We start from the raw sequence: 12,870 nt of genomic DNA, 5'->3' as shown, positions 1-12,870 counted from the left end.
CCGCCCTCTATCTGGGCTCAGGGCCTGTGTCTGGGAGGGGTGGCTGGCTCGGGAGGACCCGGCTGCCCAGCAGAGGGGCCACCAGGGCAGGTTTGTCCATCCCGGCCTGTGGCTGGGCCGGGCTGGAGGCTCAGAGGCCTCTGTCTGCGGGCAGGGCCAGCTGGGAAGGTCCTGCCTGCCCCTGCAGGACCCTCGCCTGCCTTTTCCAAGTGCTTCCCCTCCAACCTGACGGTGGGTCTCCGCCGTCCCTGGGGTCATATTTCCCGGGAACATGGGGGAGTGGCGCTCTTGCTCTTCAGAGCCACAGCTGAAGAGCTTTCCTGTCAGAGCAGTGGTTCTGAGATACGATGAGAATCACCTGAGAGCTTTACAAACCACTGCTGTCCGGGCCGTGGCCACACCAGTTACCAGTTTTAAAGCTCCCAGATGATCCAAACGTGCGGCCTTTGAGCCTCACAAGAACCCTGAAAGGCCGGGACTGTCGTCATCCCCACCGTGCAGGTGGGGACACTGGGCTCAGAGAAATGAAACCACTTGCCTGGGGTCAGAGGGCAAGTGAAAGGGACAAGGGTCCCCTTCAGACCTGCACCCTGCTGGAAGCACCCAGGCTTCCAGAGGGGCTTCCAGTGGGACCACAAGGCCTCAGGCTGGCTCATGAACTGGCCCTGTCTCCCCAGAAGTGGGGAGACATTTCTGCCCCCTCTATCTCTGCATGCTGGGCTGGGCCTCCTCCAAGCTTCAGACTGCGGTGGGTCACTTCCACTCACCCAGCCAGGTCCTTTCACTGGAGAGGCGCGCCCTTTGGTCAGGGGGGAGGATGCATTTTTGAGGTGAAATATTGTACAACAGCCAGGAACGGAAAATATTAAAAGCCCATGGGCGCCAGCAAGGTTCAGGCCAGGGCCAAAAAGTTCAGGAAAAAAAGGAATAAGGCTCCCTGCAGTGGAAACCCTGGGGTGGGGCGGGATCAGTCACGTCACCCACACCCTATATTCCAGGCTGCCTCCATCTTCAGGGTTAGAGCAAGCCTTGCCTGGGCCACAGGAAGGCCCTAGGGTGGAGATCCCAAGGGGAAAGCCCCACAGGTGTATTGGATTTGGTCTGCCCTGCCCTGCGGAGATGGGCACAGAGAAGTGGGGCCCCTGAGTGTGGAATATCTTACTGGGATACACAGGTTCTGAAGGTTCCAGGTGCTGAGATACTGGACATGGTCCTTGTCCTCTAGGGTTTTCACCATAGAGATGGGGCAGGCAAGGAAACAGACAATGTCAATAGAATGCGATTAACGCTTTGTGGGAGGAGTGTACAGGGCACAGGGCTCCTGAAGAGAGGAGAAGGGCAGTTATCTCAGTCCTTGGCTATGAGGAAGGGTTCCCAGAGGAGGAGGTGGTACCTGGCTGAGTTCGCTACAAATAGATATTTGAAGAATGTTCACAAAGCTGGAGTGTGGGTAAGTGCCCTAGAAGCCTATCTCTGTGTTTGGGAAAACAGAGAGACATCAGCAAATGGATCCATTCTCCCTGGAGGAGGGGGCGCCCATCATCTCCCCTCCTCTCTGCCCATCGCATACACATTAAAGCGTAGACACACTCATAGTCACAAACAGTTACATATAAACACATACACATGTACAAGGTAGTGGAGAATGTACCAGCCTTCTTCTCGGTGAGATAGCTGTTTGTGTAAGAAAGGGTTTTTAAAAATATTTATTTTTATATGCTTCTCTGACTGCACTGAGTCTTAGTTGAGGGATGTGGGGTCTTTAGTTGAGGCACGTGGGATCTAGTCGCCTGACCAGGGATTGAACTTGGACTCCCTGAATTGGGAGAGTGGAGTCCTAGCCACTGGGACCGCCTGGGACATCCTAAGAGAAAGGTTTTAATAAGAACTGGAGGTAGAAGATGAGGCCCCCACAGTTGAAGACCTGTAGGGACAGGCTGCTGCTCTGCTGAAAACAGGAAGGAGGGTTCAGAGGGAGTGTAAGGAGCAGTGGTGGAAGAGGAAGAGGAGGGAGCTCTAGGGCCCCTCTAATCCTCTCATTTAACTGTGGAGAAAACTGAGGTCCAGAGAGGGAAAGTAAAATGCCTGAGGTCACATTGTACCTGGGGGTCAATGCTGAGTGTGGGTGCACAGGGGTCATGACACACCCAGGCAAGCTTGCAAATCCCCGCACAGCCAGTTGTGGTGCACACTCCCAGAGCAGGCACGCAACCGAGGCTGCCATTAATCACACCTGATGCTGCTCAGATCCCTCATTCAGCTGAGAGCTGGGTCAGCCTGCCTGTCTGCATCCGTTTCTCACTCCAGCCCTCACAGATCACAGGGCCCATAGCGGGAAGCAGAATCTTTGGGAACCTCGGGTCAGGCTACCTGCAGGTCCCCTGGAGGTTCCCCGAAGCAGTGCAGGATGTTCTCCCCTAGAATGGACTCAGCTGCTCAGGGGTCAGGACTGGGCCTGCATCCTCAAGGAAAGATGTGCCTCAGGGCAGAGCTAAAGCCTCACTGGACCCAGAACTGGGACTGCAGACCCCTAGCGTCACATCTCAGTGAGATGCCAAGGAGTCTACTGGAGGCAGAGAGGAACCTAGACGCTTCTAGAGGAACCTAGAGGAACAGGAGACCTGGGCTCCATCGTGACTTGCCTCTCTCTCTATGAATGGCCTTGGGTAAATCCCTTTCCCTCTTGAGGATCTATGAATTTATTTTATTTAAAAGATTTTATGATATGGACCACTTTTAAAGTCTTTAATTGAACTTGTTACAATATTGTTTCTGTTTTATGTTTTGATTTTTTTTTTTTTTTTTGGCCACAAGGCATTTGGGATCTTAGTTCCCTGACCAGGGATTGAATCTGCAGCTACTGCATTGGAAGGCAGAGTCTTAACCACTGGACTGCCAGGGAAGTCCCAAATCTATGAATTTATCACATTGAACTAGGGGCTGGAGACACAGAGATAAGGCACAGGCCTTCCTCTTGAGAAGTTTACAGTCGGGTGAAGGAAGGCAGCATTTCCAGGTGGAGCAAAGAGCTCAACTCAGAGTGGGGCTAAGTGGGGAATAGTGAGGTTGGGGCTGGAGAGGGGGGTAGGCTGGAATGCTCAGCAGGCACATCTGCCTGTGTCAGGTATGATGATAAACTCTCATATTGTGCTTGTAACCTTAATGGTGCCACCACACCCTGCATCCCCATCTAGCTGTAACTGTGGGCCCACTGCTCCCTACTCAGGAAAGCACTTGTTACATGGTGTTTGGGAATGGCCACTGATTGGCTCAGGCGGAGCATCTGACCTAAACCCAGCCTATCCACCCACTGGCAGGTGACTGACTGGTGAAGTGCACTTCTTGGGAAAAGCTCCACCCAATAGGGGTGGAGATAGTAACTAGCTGAGCCAATCAGAATGGCTCCTGGTAGAACTTGAACTAAGGAAATACAGGAGATGGACCTGTGATGAGCAAGGTAGAGAGAGAAGCTGCCATACAGAGAGAAGCAGTTGCTCCACTGAAGAAGCATTCTGGAGAAACATTCAGGCAGCATGTGAGAGACTGGCCGGCCTCAGCTCAGTTTCTGACTTCAGCTGTCTTTACAAGCTTGCTTTTTATTCAGATGGGCCTGAGTGAGTCATCATTCTTGTTAAACTGTGTAACTAGCTAAGGAGCCCCCTCATCTCCCTGGCATGCCAAAGAGCAGCCAACTCTGTCCTGCATCCTGTAGAGAGGCCGCTGTGAGAAAACAGAAAGATCAGAGGATGGGAAATTAAAAGACCGGGCCTGGGTTCGAGGCTGACTCAAGTTCCCAAGCATCCAAGAGCCAGGCCTTGGCAGAAGTCTGGAATCCCTTGCACAGTGTGCTTTCTCCTTCACTGGTTATGATCTGGCTCTAAGGAAAATGACAGATGAAAGCAGCCAGAAAGGTAAAGGCAGCTGCTACCTCTTCAGGGTATTCTGCTGTTTGATGGAAGCTGATTAGTTGGGTGCAGAGGATTCAAAGGGCTTCCCTGGCGGCTCAGTGGTAAAGAACCCGTATGCAATGCAGGAGACGTGAAGCCGTGAGTTTGATCCCTGGGTTGGGAAGATCCCCTGGAGAAGGAAATGGCAACCCAATCCAGTATTCTTGCATGGGAAATCCCACGGACAGAGGAGCCTGGTGGGCTACAGTCCATGGGGTCATAAAAGAGTTGGACACGACTGAACGACTAAACAACAAGAAGATTCAAACCCTCTCTGTTCAAAGGGCCCCCAGGGAGATCTGAAAGTCATTGGAGAGCAGGGATGATTCTGGACACAGCACGTTGCTTGAAAGTCTTAGCCATCTCCTGGGCACTTCTCAGTAGACCCACGTCTGGGTCCTGGGGAGAACAGAAGGGCTGTATGTGAAAGCTAAAAGAACTGTTCCACTGAAAAGTTTGCTTATCTGGGCATAAACAGACCTATTTTGGAATCAGGCAAAAGAGGCATTTGTTCCTGCTTTGCTACTGACCTTTGTACATGGAGAAAGCTCTATGGTGCAGGCATCAATGACTTGAAGAGCTGCAGTATGGGGGAAGGGATTGGTCCATGGAGAAAAGAGTCTTTTCAACAAATAGGGCAAAAACAATTGGATATCCACATGCGACAAATGAAGCTTGACTCAGACTTTGCACCATGTGCATAAGCTGGTTAAAAGTGAAAATAGACCCTAAAGGCAAAACCTAAAAATTAAAAAAAACTCCTAGAGAAAACACAAAAGAAAATTTTTGTGACCATGGTTTTGGCAAACATGTTTAGATCTAATACCAAAAGCACAAATCCATAAAATTAAAAATTGATAAATCAGACTTCAAAATTAAGAACTTCTGCTCTTCAAAAGGCATAGGAAGAAAATGAAAAGACAGAACTCCCCTGGCGATCTGGTGGTTAAGACTCTGCACTTCCACTGAAGGAGGCATGGGTTTGATCCTGGGTCAGGGAAATTCTGCATGCTGTGGTTTGCAGCAAAAAAAAAAAAAAAAGGACAAGCTACAGAGCTACTGGGGGAAAATACTTTCAAAATACATCTGATAAAAACCTGTATCTATAATATATAAGGTACACTCCGAATTCAATAATGAGGAAACAAATAACTTAATTACAAAATGGGCAAAGTATATGAACAGACACTTCATCAAAGAAGACATAGAAATGGCAAATAAGAGTATGAAAAGCTGCTCACCGTCACTGGTTACCAGGGAAGTGTGAATTAAAACTAGACACACTACCCAACTATTGCTGCTGCTGCTAAGTCGCTTCAGTCGTGTCCGACTCTGTGCAACCCCATAGACGGCAGCCCACCAGGCTTCCCGTACCTAGGATTCTCCAGGCAAGAACACTGGAGTGGGTTGCCATTTCCTTCTCCAGTGCATGAAAGTGAAAAGTGAAAGTGAAGTCGCTCAGTCGTATCCGACTCTTAGCGACCCCATGGACTGCAGCCTACCAGGCTCCTCCATCCATGGGATTTTCCCGGCAAGAGTACTGGAGTGGGGTGCCATTGCCTTCTCCGACCATCGGAAAGGCTTAAAAACAGCCAAAGGTGTGATTTTAACAGTATCAAGTGTTAATGAGAATGCTGAGCAGTTGGAACTCATGTTGCTTGTGGGAAAGTACATGGAATAATCACTCTGGAAAACAGTTTGGCAGTTTCTTCTAAAGTTAAGCATACACTTCACTTATAACCCAACAATCACACTCCTAGATATTTACTCAAAAGAAGTGAAAAACATGTTTATACAAAAATTGGTACACAAATATTCATAGCTAAAATATAATTGCTAAAAACTGGGAGACAACCCACATGTCCTTCAACTGGTAAACGAACAAAGAAACTGTGGCATATCCATACAATAGAATACTTCTCAACAGTGAAAAGGAATGAGTTATTGACACGTGCAACAACCTGGATAATTATACTAAATGAAAGAAGGTAGACTTAAAAGGCTCATACCAAAGAATTCCATTTACAGGACATTCTCGTAAAAGTAAAATGACAGGAAAAGAGACAGATCAGTGGTGGTCAGCAGCTGCGGATAGGGAAGGGGGCTGACTCCAAAGGGAGTTTCTGAGAGGACAGAAGTATTTTGTATCTTGATGGTGATATGGTTACAAGACTGTGCATTTGTAAACAATCATAGAATTTTCTACTCAAAAGGGTGCTTTTACAGAATGAAAATTATGCTTCCATTTTTAAAAATGGGAAGTGAGGGGACTTTCCTGGTGGCCCAGTGGCTAAACTCCGAGCTCCCAATGCAGGGTGCCTGGGGTTCGATCCCTGGTCAGGGAACTAGATCCCATAGGCTGCAACTAAAGATCCTGCATGCCACAGCTAAGACCTATTGCAGCCAAATACATAAGTAATTTTTTTAAAAAAAGAAAGAAAAAGTAAAAAAAAAAAAAAATAAAGTAAAAAGAAGAGGGATTCAATTTTCTTCTTCCCTTTCTTTGCCTTTTCTGTTACTGGCCAACATTCTGTCCTCAAAGCTATTGTTCTCCTGGGGGTGGGAGTAATTTCTCAATTCGGCCACACTGAACACTGCTTTATTTCTGGAAACAAAGAGTCAACCCACCGAGGATGATCTGTGCAGGCCCATGTCTGCTGTCTCCTGCCGTCCCTCCCTGTCTGGCTAAGCCTGCCCACCCAGGCCTTTCTAACTTCCATTCCCCTTGCTGCCTGTTTCCAAGGGCCATCTGGAGGCCCAAATCTTTACAACCCAGGTGTTGTGTGGGCGAAATATTCTGCTTAGAAAGAGGGAGGCTCCTCACATTCCACTTTCTGCAGTTCTAGCCCATTAAACGGCCATGGGTCCTGGGCATGTATGGTCTGAGAGGACATCCACCCGACATCTGCCTCGTCTCAGCCCTGATACAGGCCATGCCCATCACTGCTGCAGGCGGGAAACAGGCAGCTGTCAGATGCTTCAGGGTGAGCTTGATGAACACCTGGGGCAAACGCATCACCCTGAGTGTGACAGGTCAGGAGGGGAGTGTGAACACTCTTGCCATGACTCCCTGGTAAGTGTGAACCCCCTAGTCCTACACAAAATTGTGAGTGGGGGTGTCCCTGAGACACACAGGGAAGGGGGGGGACTGTGGGACACGCTGATGTCCACACGTAGAATGTGAACTCACTGATTTGTGCAGTGAACAGAACAATGTCTCAGTGTGGGAGACACTGGAAGTGTGGTGGAGACACTGTGGTGACTCTGAGCCCGCCATGACAGCTTGGGGAGCATCATGCTGACTCCCACAGTCAGTGGTGAAGACACCGGGGCTTCTGTGGGTGTGAGCACCTTGTGGTAAGTGTGGGGAGCACTAGAGATGCCATGTGTGAATTCAAGGTTGAGACCATGGTAAGTGCACCACAGGACAGTGAGGTGACCTTTTTTAAAAAAAATATTTACTTGTTTATTTGACTGCTCTCGGTCTTAGTTGTGGCGTGTTAGTTTTTCTTAGCTGTGGTCTTAGTTGGGATCTAGTTCCCTAACCAGGGATCGAACCCAGGCCCACTATACTGGGACCGTGGAGTCTTAGCCACTGGACCACCAGGGAAGTCCTGAGGTGACTGTATTTTTAAGTTTAAGGAGCATGAACACAGTGAGCATGTTACACAAGGTGGAGGGCTCTGCTGGGCATGTTTTGGGGCATCTGCAGACCGTGCCCATTCTCAGGGTATCTGGTCCCCACCCGCAACCTTTGAAGAGTCAGCACACCCTCATAAGACCAGGTGTTGACCAGCAGGCACCGTGTGTGCAGCTACCGCGTGATTTGCATAGTTCTGAAGGTTTCTTTTTCTTTCATTTTCTAAGCTGGAGTTGTTATAGTTGTTCAGTTTTGCCCAGCTCTTTTGGGAAGTGCTGATGTGGTTACAGGGTGAGAGGAAGTGATTCATGGGTAGGTTTGCCGAAGAACAAAGGGAGGGTAAATGCTGAGGTTGACAGCTATTAAAGTGGTTTTTGATATCAAGATTCAACTACTGGTATCAAGATTAGTTAGAATCCCTGGCGGTCTAGTGGTTAAGAATTTGCCTGCTAATGCAGGGGATATGGGTTCGATCCCTGGTCCAGGAAGATCCCACACATCACAGAACAATTAAGCCCATGCACCAGAACTACTGAAGCCCGTGTGTCTAGAGCCTGTGCTCTGCAACAAGAGAAGCCACCGCAGCAAGAAACCCGTGCATTGCAACGACTAGTAACCCCTGCTTGCCATAACTAGAGAAAGCCCACACACAGCAACAAAGACCTAGCGAAACCAAAAATAAATTAATTTTTTAAAAAAGAATCTGGATTAAAAAAAAGTTTAGTAGTTAGACATTTCAGGTTGACTCCTACTCAACCTGAAGTAGGAGTTGTACTTTTTGGTTTATATTTGTGGTTGTATTTTTGGTGGGTATGTGTCATTTTTTGCTTCCTAACATCCATTCTTCCTACTTCTGGTGACAGCACCACAATTTTTCTTTGGGAAAAGTCAGTCCCTGTGATTCCAGTGAGATGATCTACCCCTGCCTCCAGAAGTGGACTAATCAGAGCTTTCTACCCCCATGGTTATGGGCACAGGGTCAGGAAGGGCTCAGAAAGAGCCTTTCCCAGGACTTCTGCTCAACACAGAAGTCATGCTTTTTCAATTGGAGATTTGAGACATGCTAGAAAGGAGCTGTATCTTCTGGAAGATACAGCATCTGTTTCAGTTACTGTTGCATAACAAACTACCCCAAATCTTAGTGGCTTAAATGATGATCATTTTCTCATAGCCTCAGAATTCTATAGGTCAGGGTCTCATGTAGGGCTTGACTGGGCAATTCAAAAAACAATGACTTGTTTTTTATGACTTGGATTGAGGCCACTTTGTGGCACTCATCTAGTAGATGAGCTGGTCTGACCTGGAGGGTCCAAGACAGCTACACTCACATGATTGGTGCCTTCATGGTGAGGCCTGGAAGACTGGGCTCAGCTGGGACCTCCTACCATAACACCGACACCAGGCCTCTCCAGTTTGGTGGTCTCTGGGAAGTTAGCTGGCTTTCCCCAGAGCAGACATCCCAAATGGAAGTTGTATGACCTTTTCTGACCTAGCCTTAAAAGTTCATCTCGTTCTTGGTTACAAGTCAGTCATAGGCCAGCTGAGATTCAAGGGGAGGGAAATTAGATTCTACTTCTTGATGGCAGAGGAAGGCAATCACCTTGTACATGAACATGTGCAATGGAAGCTATTGTTGGAGCCAACTTGGGAAAATACAGACTCTGCTAAGCCTCCTTGGGAAAAAAACCATCTCAGAGAAAGCAGTTGAGACCTGGAAGGAGAACAATCCTGATGATGTTATTTGAGTCCCTGGATCCAATTTTCCCCAGGACTTCAGTTTTCACAACCATTAGATCCCTTTTCTGCATAATCCAATCTGAGTTGTGCTTTGTCTCTTGTAACTGGAAACTCTTTTACTCTTAGCGTGTATGTGTACGTGTGTGCTGAGTTGCCTCAGTCATGTCTGATGCTTTGCAACCCCATGGACTGTAGCCCACCAGGCTCCTCTGTCCATGGGATTCTCCAGGCAAGAATACTGGAGTGCGTTGCCATCCCCTCCTCCAGGGGTTTTTCCCAACCCGGGGATCAAACTTTCGTCTCTTATGTCTCCTGCATTGGCAGGCGGGTTCTTTAGCCGTGGTGCCACCTGGGAAGCCCCTGAGTGTGTATATCGGTTATCTGTTACAGTACAACAAATCACCCCAAAACTTAGTGCCTTACAACAATGATTATCATTCCCTGTGATTCTGTGGGTGGCTAGGCCATTCTTTTGCTGGACTTACCTGGCTCGCTTATGCAACTGCTGAGGTAGAAAGTTCAAGATGTCCTCATTCACATGTCTGGCTGTTGGCTGGGGGTCTCAGTTCTCCTTCATGTGGTCTGTCGTTCTCTAGGAGAACAGATTGACTTCTTTATATGGTGATCTCAGGAGAATGTTCCTAGCGAGTGAAGGTGGCAAGATCTCTTGAGTATCATTTCTCTCATTCCTTTGTTCAAAGCAAGTGACAAAGTCAGTCCAGGTCAAAAGGGTGAGTAAAGAGACTCTACCTCATAATGGGAGAGTTGCAAAGAATTTGTGGTCATATTTAATCCACCACAGTATGATAGATAGCTGGATCGTATTAGATAGGGACATTTTTGAAATTAATGTGTGTATGGGAAGAAGGATGTGTATACCAGGCGGGCAGAGCCAGAGTAGTCTAGCATGTTCTCACTGAGGAGCACACGGCTGGAGTGTATTTCACCTTTCTGAGCCTCGGTTTCCCATCTGTAAAATGGGTGTCATCATTCCTGTCTCGCAGATCAGCTGTGAGGCTGAAGATGGGATGATGATCAGGAATGTGCCTTGTAAATTACAGGATGCTGAACATTATCATCTGAGATCTGAGAAGCAATAGTCAAGGTGGGCCTGGGTGGTCAGAGAGGGCAGGAGCAGGGAGACTGAGATGGGGTATTGGCAGATGGGGGACATTCACATGGGTGGGGAGGAAGATGGGAAGCTGAGGAGTAGAACTGTAAAGGCACTGGGTGGGAAAAGTGACAGACGGTATCTAGCACAAGGAGGAGACCACCAGGGTCAGAGAGTGAGCTCTCCCACTCCTGTAGACTCTGGGTATCTCAACTCCCATACATACTGGGTCAGCAGCCCCTGAGGGTCGTCCAGAGCTGCAGTGAAGTCCTCCAGTCCCCAGGAATCAGCAGTGGCGCATCCCTACCCAGGCCTGCAAAGCCTCCTCAGGCCACAAGGGGGCGATGATGGGAGCATAGGAGAGGTGGTCAGAGAGTCCGAGACAGATCCCTTCCTCTGGAGCCGCCAGCATGACGTCAGACCCCTCCCAGTATTCCCAAGTTTCTTTCCCCTCCGCAGGGTGGAGACCCCTGGCCATAGGCTTGGGTCACAGATGGCCTGGCTAAACTGGATTCCAAGCCCCTCGATCCCCTGGACAAGGGTGGGGGTGATTGATGGGTTTCCCGTGTGTTCCAGGAGAGGGCTTGGAGCTGCAGCAGACTGGCCTGGCCTGAAGGAGCCCCCGGTGGCCACTCATGGTTGGCGCTGACCCAGCTAGGCCAGGCCCTGGACAGTCTGGATCTGTGGCCGCCTCCCAAGCCCTCACTATCCTGAGGTCCTGGCCAAGGAGAGGAGAAGCCTCTCCCTCAAAGGCGTCCTGGGAGCAGGGTGTGGGGATGGGCTCAGATTCCACCAGTCTAGCCCTGTGCAGTTAGCTGCTCAGTCCTTCTTGGGGACAGAAAAGGATTCTTCAACGGGAGAGATGGGAGGAGATGAGCTAGAAGGACACCAGTGGCAGGGAGGTTAGCAGAGCCCAGGGATTCTAGCTCAGCCCTGTGCCAACCATGACAAGACCCTCTGGCCATTTACCCTACCACCCTACCCTTGGGGCAGGGTAAATGGGGCCTGAGATGTGAGTTCCTGGCCAAGCAAGGACACCTAGGCAGGGATCATGGCCTAAAGGGCTTCCCTTTGCTGAGTCCTAGGCTTCCTGCCTCCTGCTACCGAAGGAAAAGACAGGCTGGGGAGACCTCTTTCATGTACTCTGTGGTTCCATAGAGTAGAGGCCCTGGAAAGATTGATTACCCTGACTCTGACCTCTTGTCCTCTGGTTTACCTCCCGCGTGCCTTCCTCTCCTGTCTACCTTGCTCTCCTTATCCAGTCTTGGTGGTCAAGTGACTTTTCTGGCTTCTGGCCTAACCTCTGGTGAGAGTCTTTGGAGCTGTCATTTCTTCTGTTCTCTCCTTTCTGTTGTAGTCATTGTCAGCATCTTATCAAACCTTGCAAGAGCTGGTGGGGGCCTCAGAGCTCTCTCAGTCTGAACTCCTGCTGCATAGGAGGTCCAGAGTCATGTGGGTCATTACTTGTCCAAGATCACACATCAGAATTAGCAATAGAACCAGTACTATACTTTTGGCTCCCAAGTTCCTGTTTTTCTCCTGGCCTCTGATCAGGCTATTGGGGCTCGGCTTTTGTCCACGGACCAGCAGAGTTCTTAGGGTCTTCACTCAGTTCACACTTTGCCTTCACTTAGTTCAGACTAAAGCTGCTTCATGGATTGGCTCTGACTATAATTGGACCAGACTTGGTCTAGCTACAGAATCTCTGGGCCAAAATCTGGGGGCCAGGAGGGAAACCAGGAGGCTCCAGTAGAAAAAGCAAACCAGGTCTGTGCCTTGGATCTGCTTAAGGGCTGTCTTTACTCAATATCCTTCCTCCACCCATCCGCTTCTCCCCCAACAGCTCCTGTCCAGGATGATGCTCAGGGAAACAGAGCTTCTAAACCCTTGCTTACACCCACACACATTCACACAGAGAGAAAGACATATATATATATATATATGAATGAATGAATGTTAGTCACTCAGTCATGTCCAACTCTTTGCAACCCCATGGAGTCCACCAGGCTCCTCTGTCCATGGAATTCTCCAGGCAAGAATACTGGAGTGGCTGGCTATTCCCTTCTCCAGGGGACCTTCCTGACCCAGGGATCGAAACCCAGGTCTCCTCTACTGCAGGCAGATTCTGTACCATCTGAGCCACCAGGGAAGCCCATATATGTATACATACATATCGCATTCACACAGGCACATACCTATAGAGAAAGGCACAAACACACAAGCACACACGCACAACTGAAGAAGTGTGCACTGCAGCACTGTGGGATCATTTCCATACAGGGCTTTTTCCTCTGAAATCATGGAGATGTCTTCTCCCTATGTGCTCCCAGTACTGATCCTAGAGCCTGCTCCAAACAGGTGCTCATCGATAGTGTGTGGAAAGAGGGAGCTGACGCTAGTGTGGAGGGCCACATGGGCCAGGCCTCTATCTCTAG

General features: G+C 49.2%; 1 long non-coding RNA gene across 1 annotated transcript in view; it reads right to left on the bottom strand.

The window, feature by feature from the left end:
* The window catches only part of LOC138989362 (uncharacterized), a 34,515-nt gene that overhangs the window by 19,945 nt on the left and 1,700 nt on the right, over nt 1–12,870 (bottom strand). The window contains exon 2 of the long non-coding RNA XR_011465549.1: nt 9,810–9,916. This is a non-coding gene — a long non-coding RNA (uncharacterized lncRNA). The remainder of the gene's footprint in view (nt 1–9,809; nt 9,917–12,870) is intronic.

This window comes from Bos mutus, chromosome 10 (genome assembly GCF_027580195.1).
Source record: "Bos mutus isolate GX-2022 chromosome 10, NWIPB_WYAK_1.1, whole genome shotgun sequence".
Lineage (NCBI taxonomy): Eukaryota > Metazoa > Chordata > Mammalia > Artiodactyla > Bovidae > Bos > Bos mutus.
This window is presented reverse-complemented; position numbering and strand designations above follow the sequence as displayed.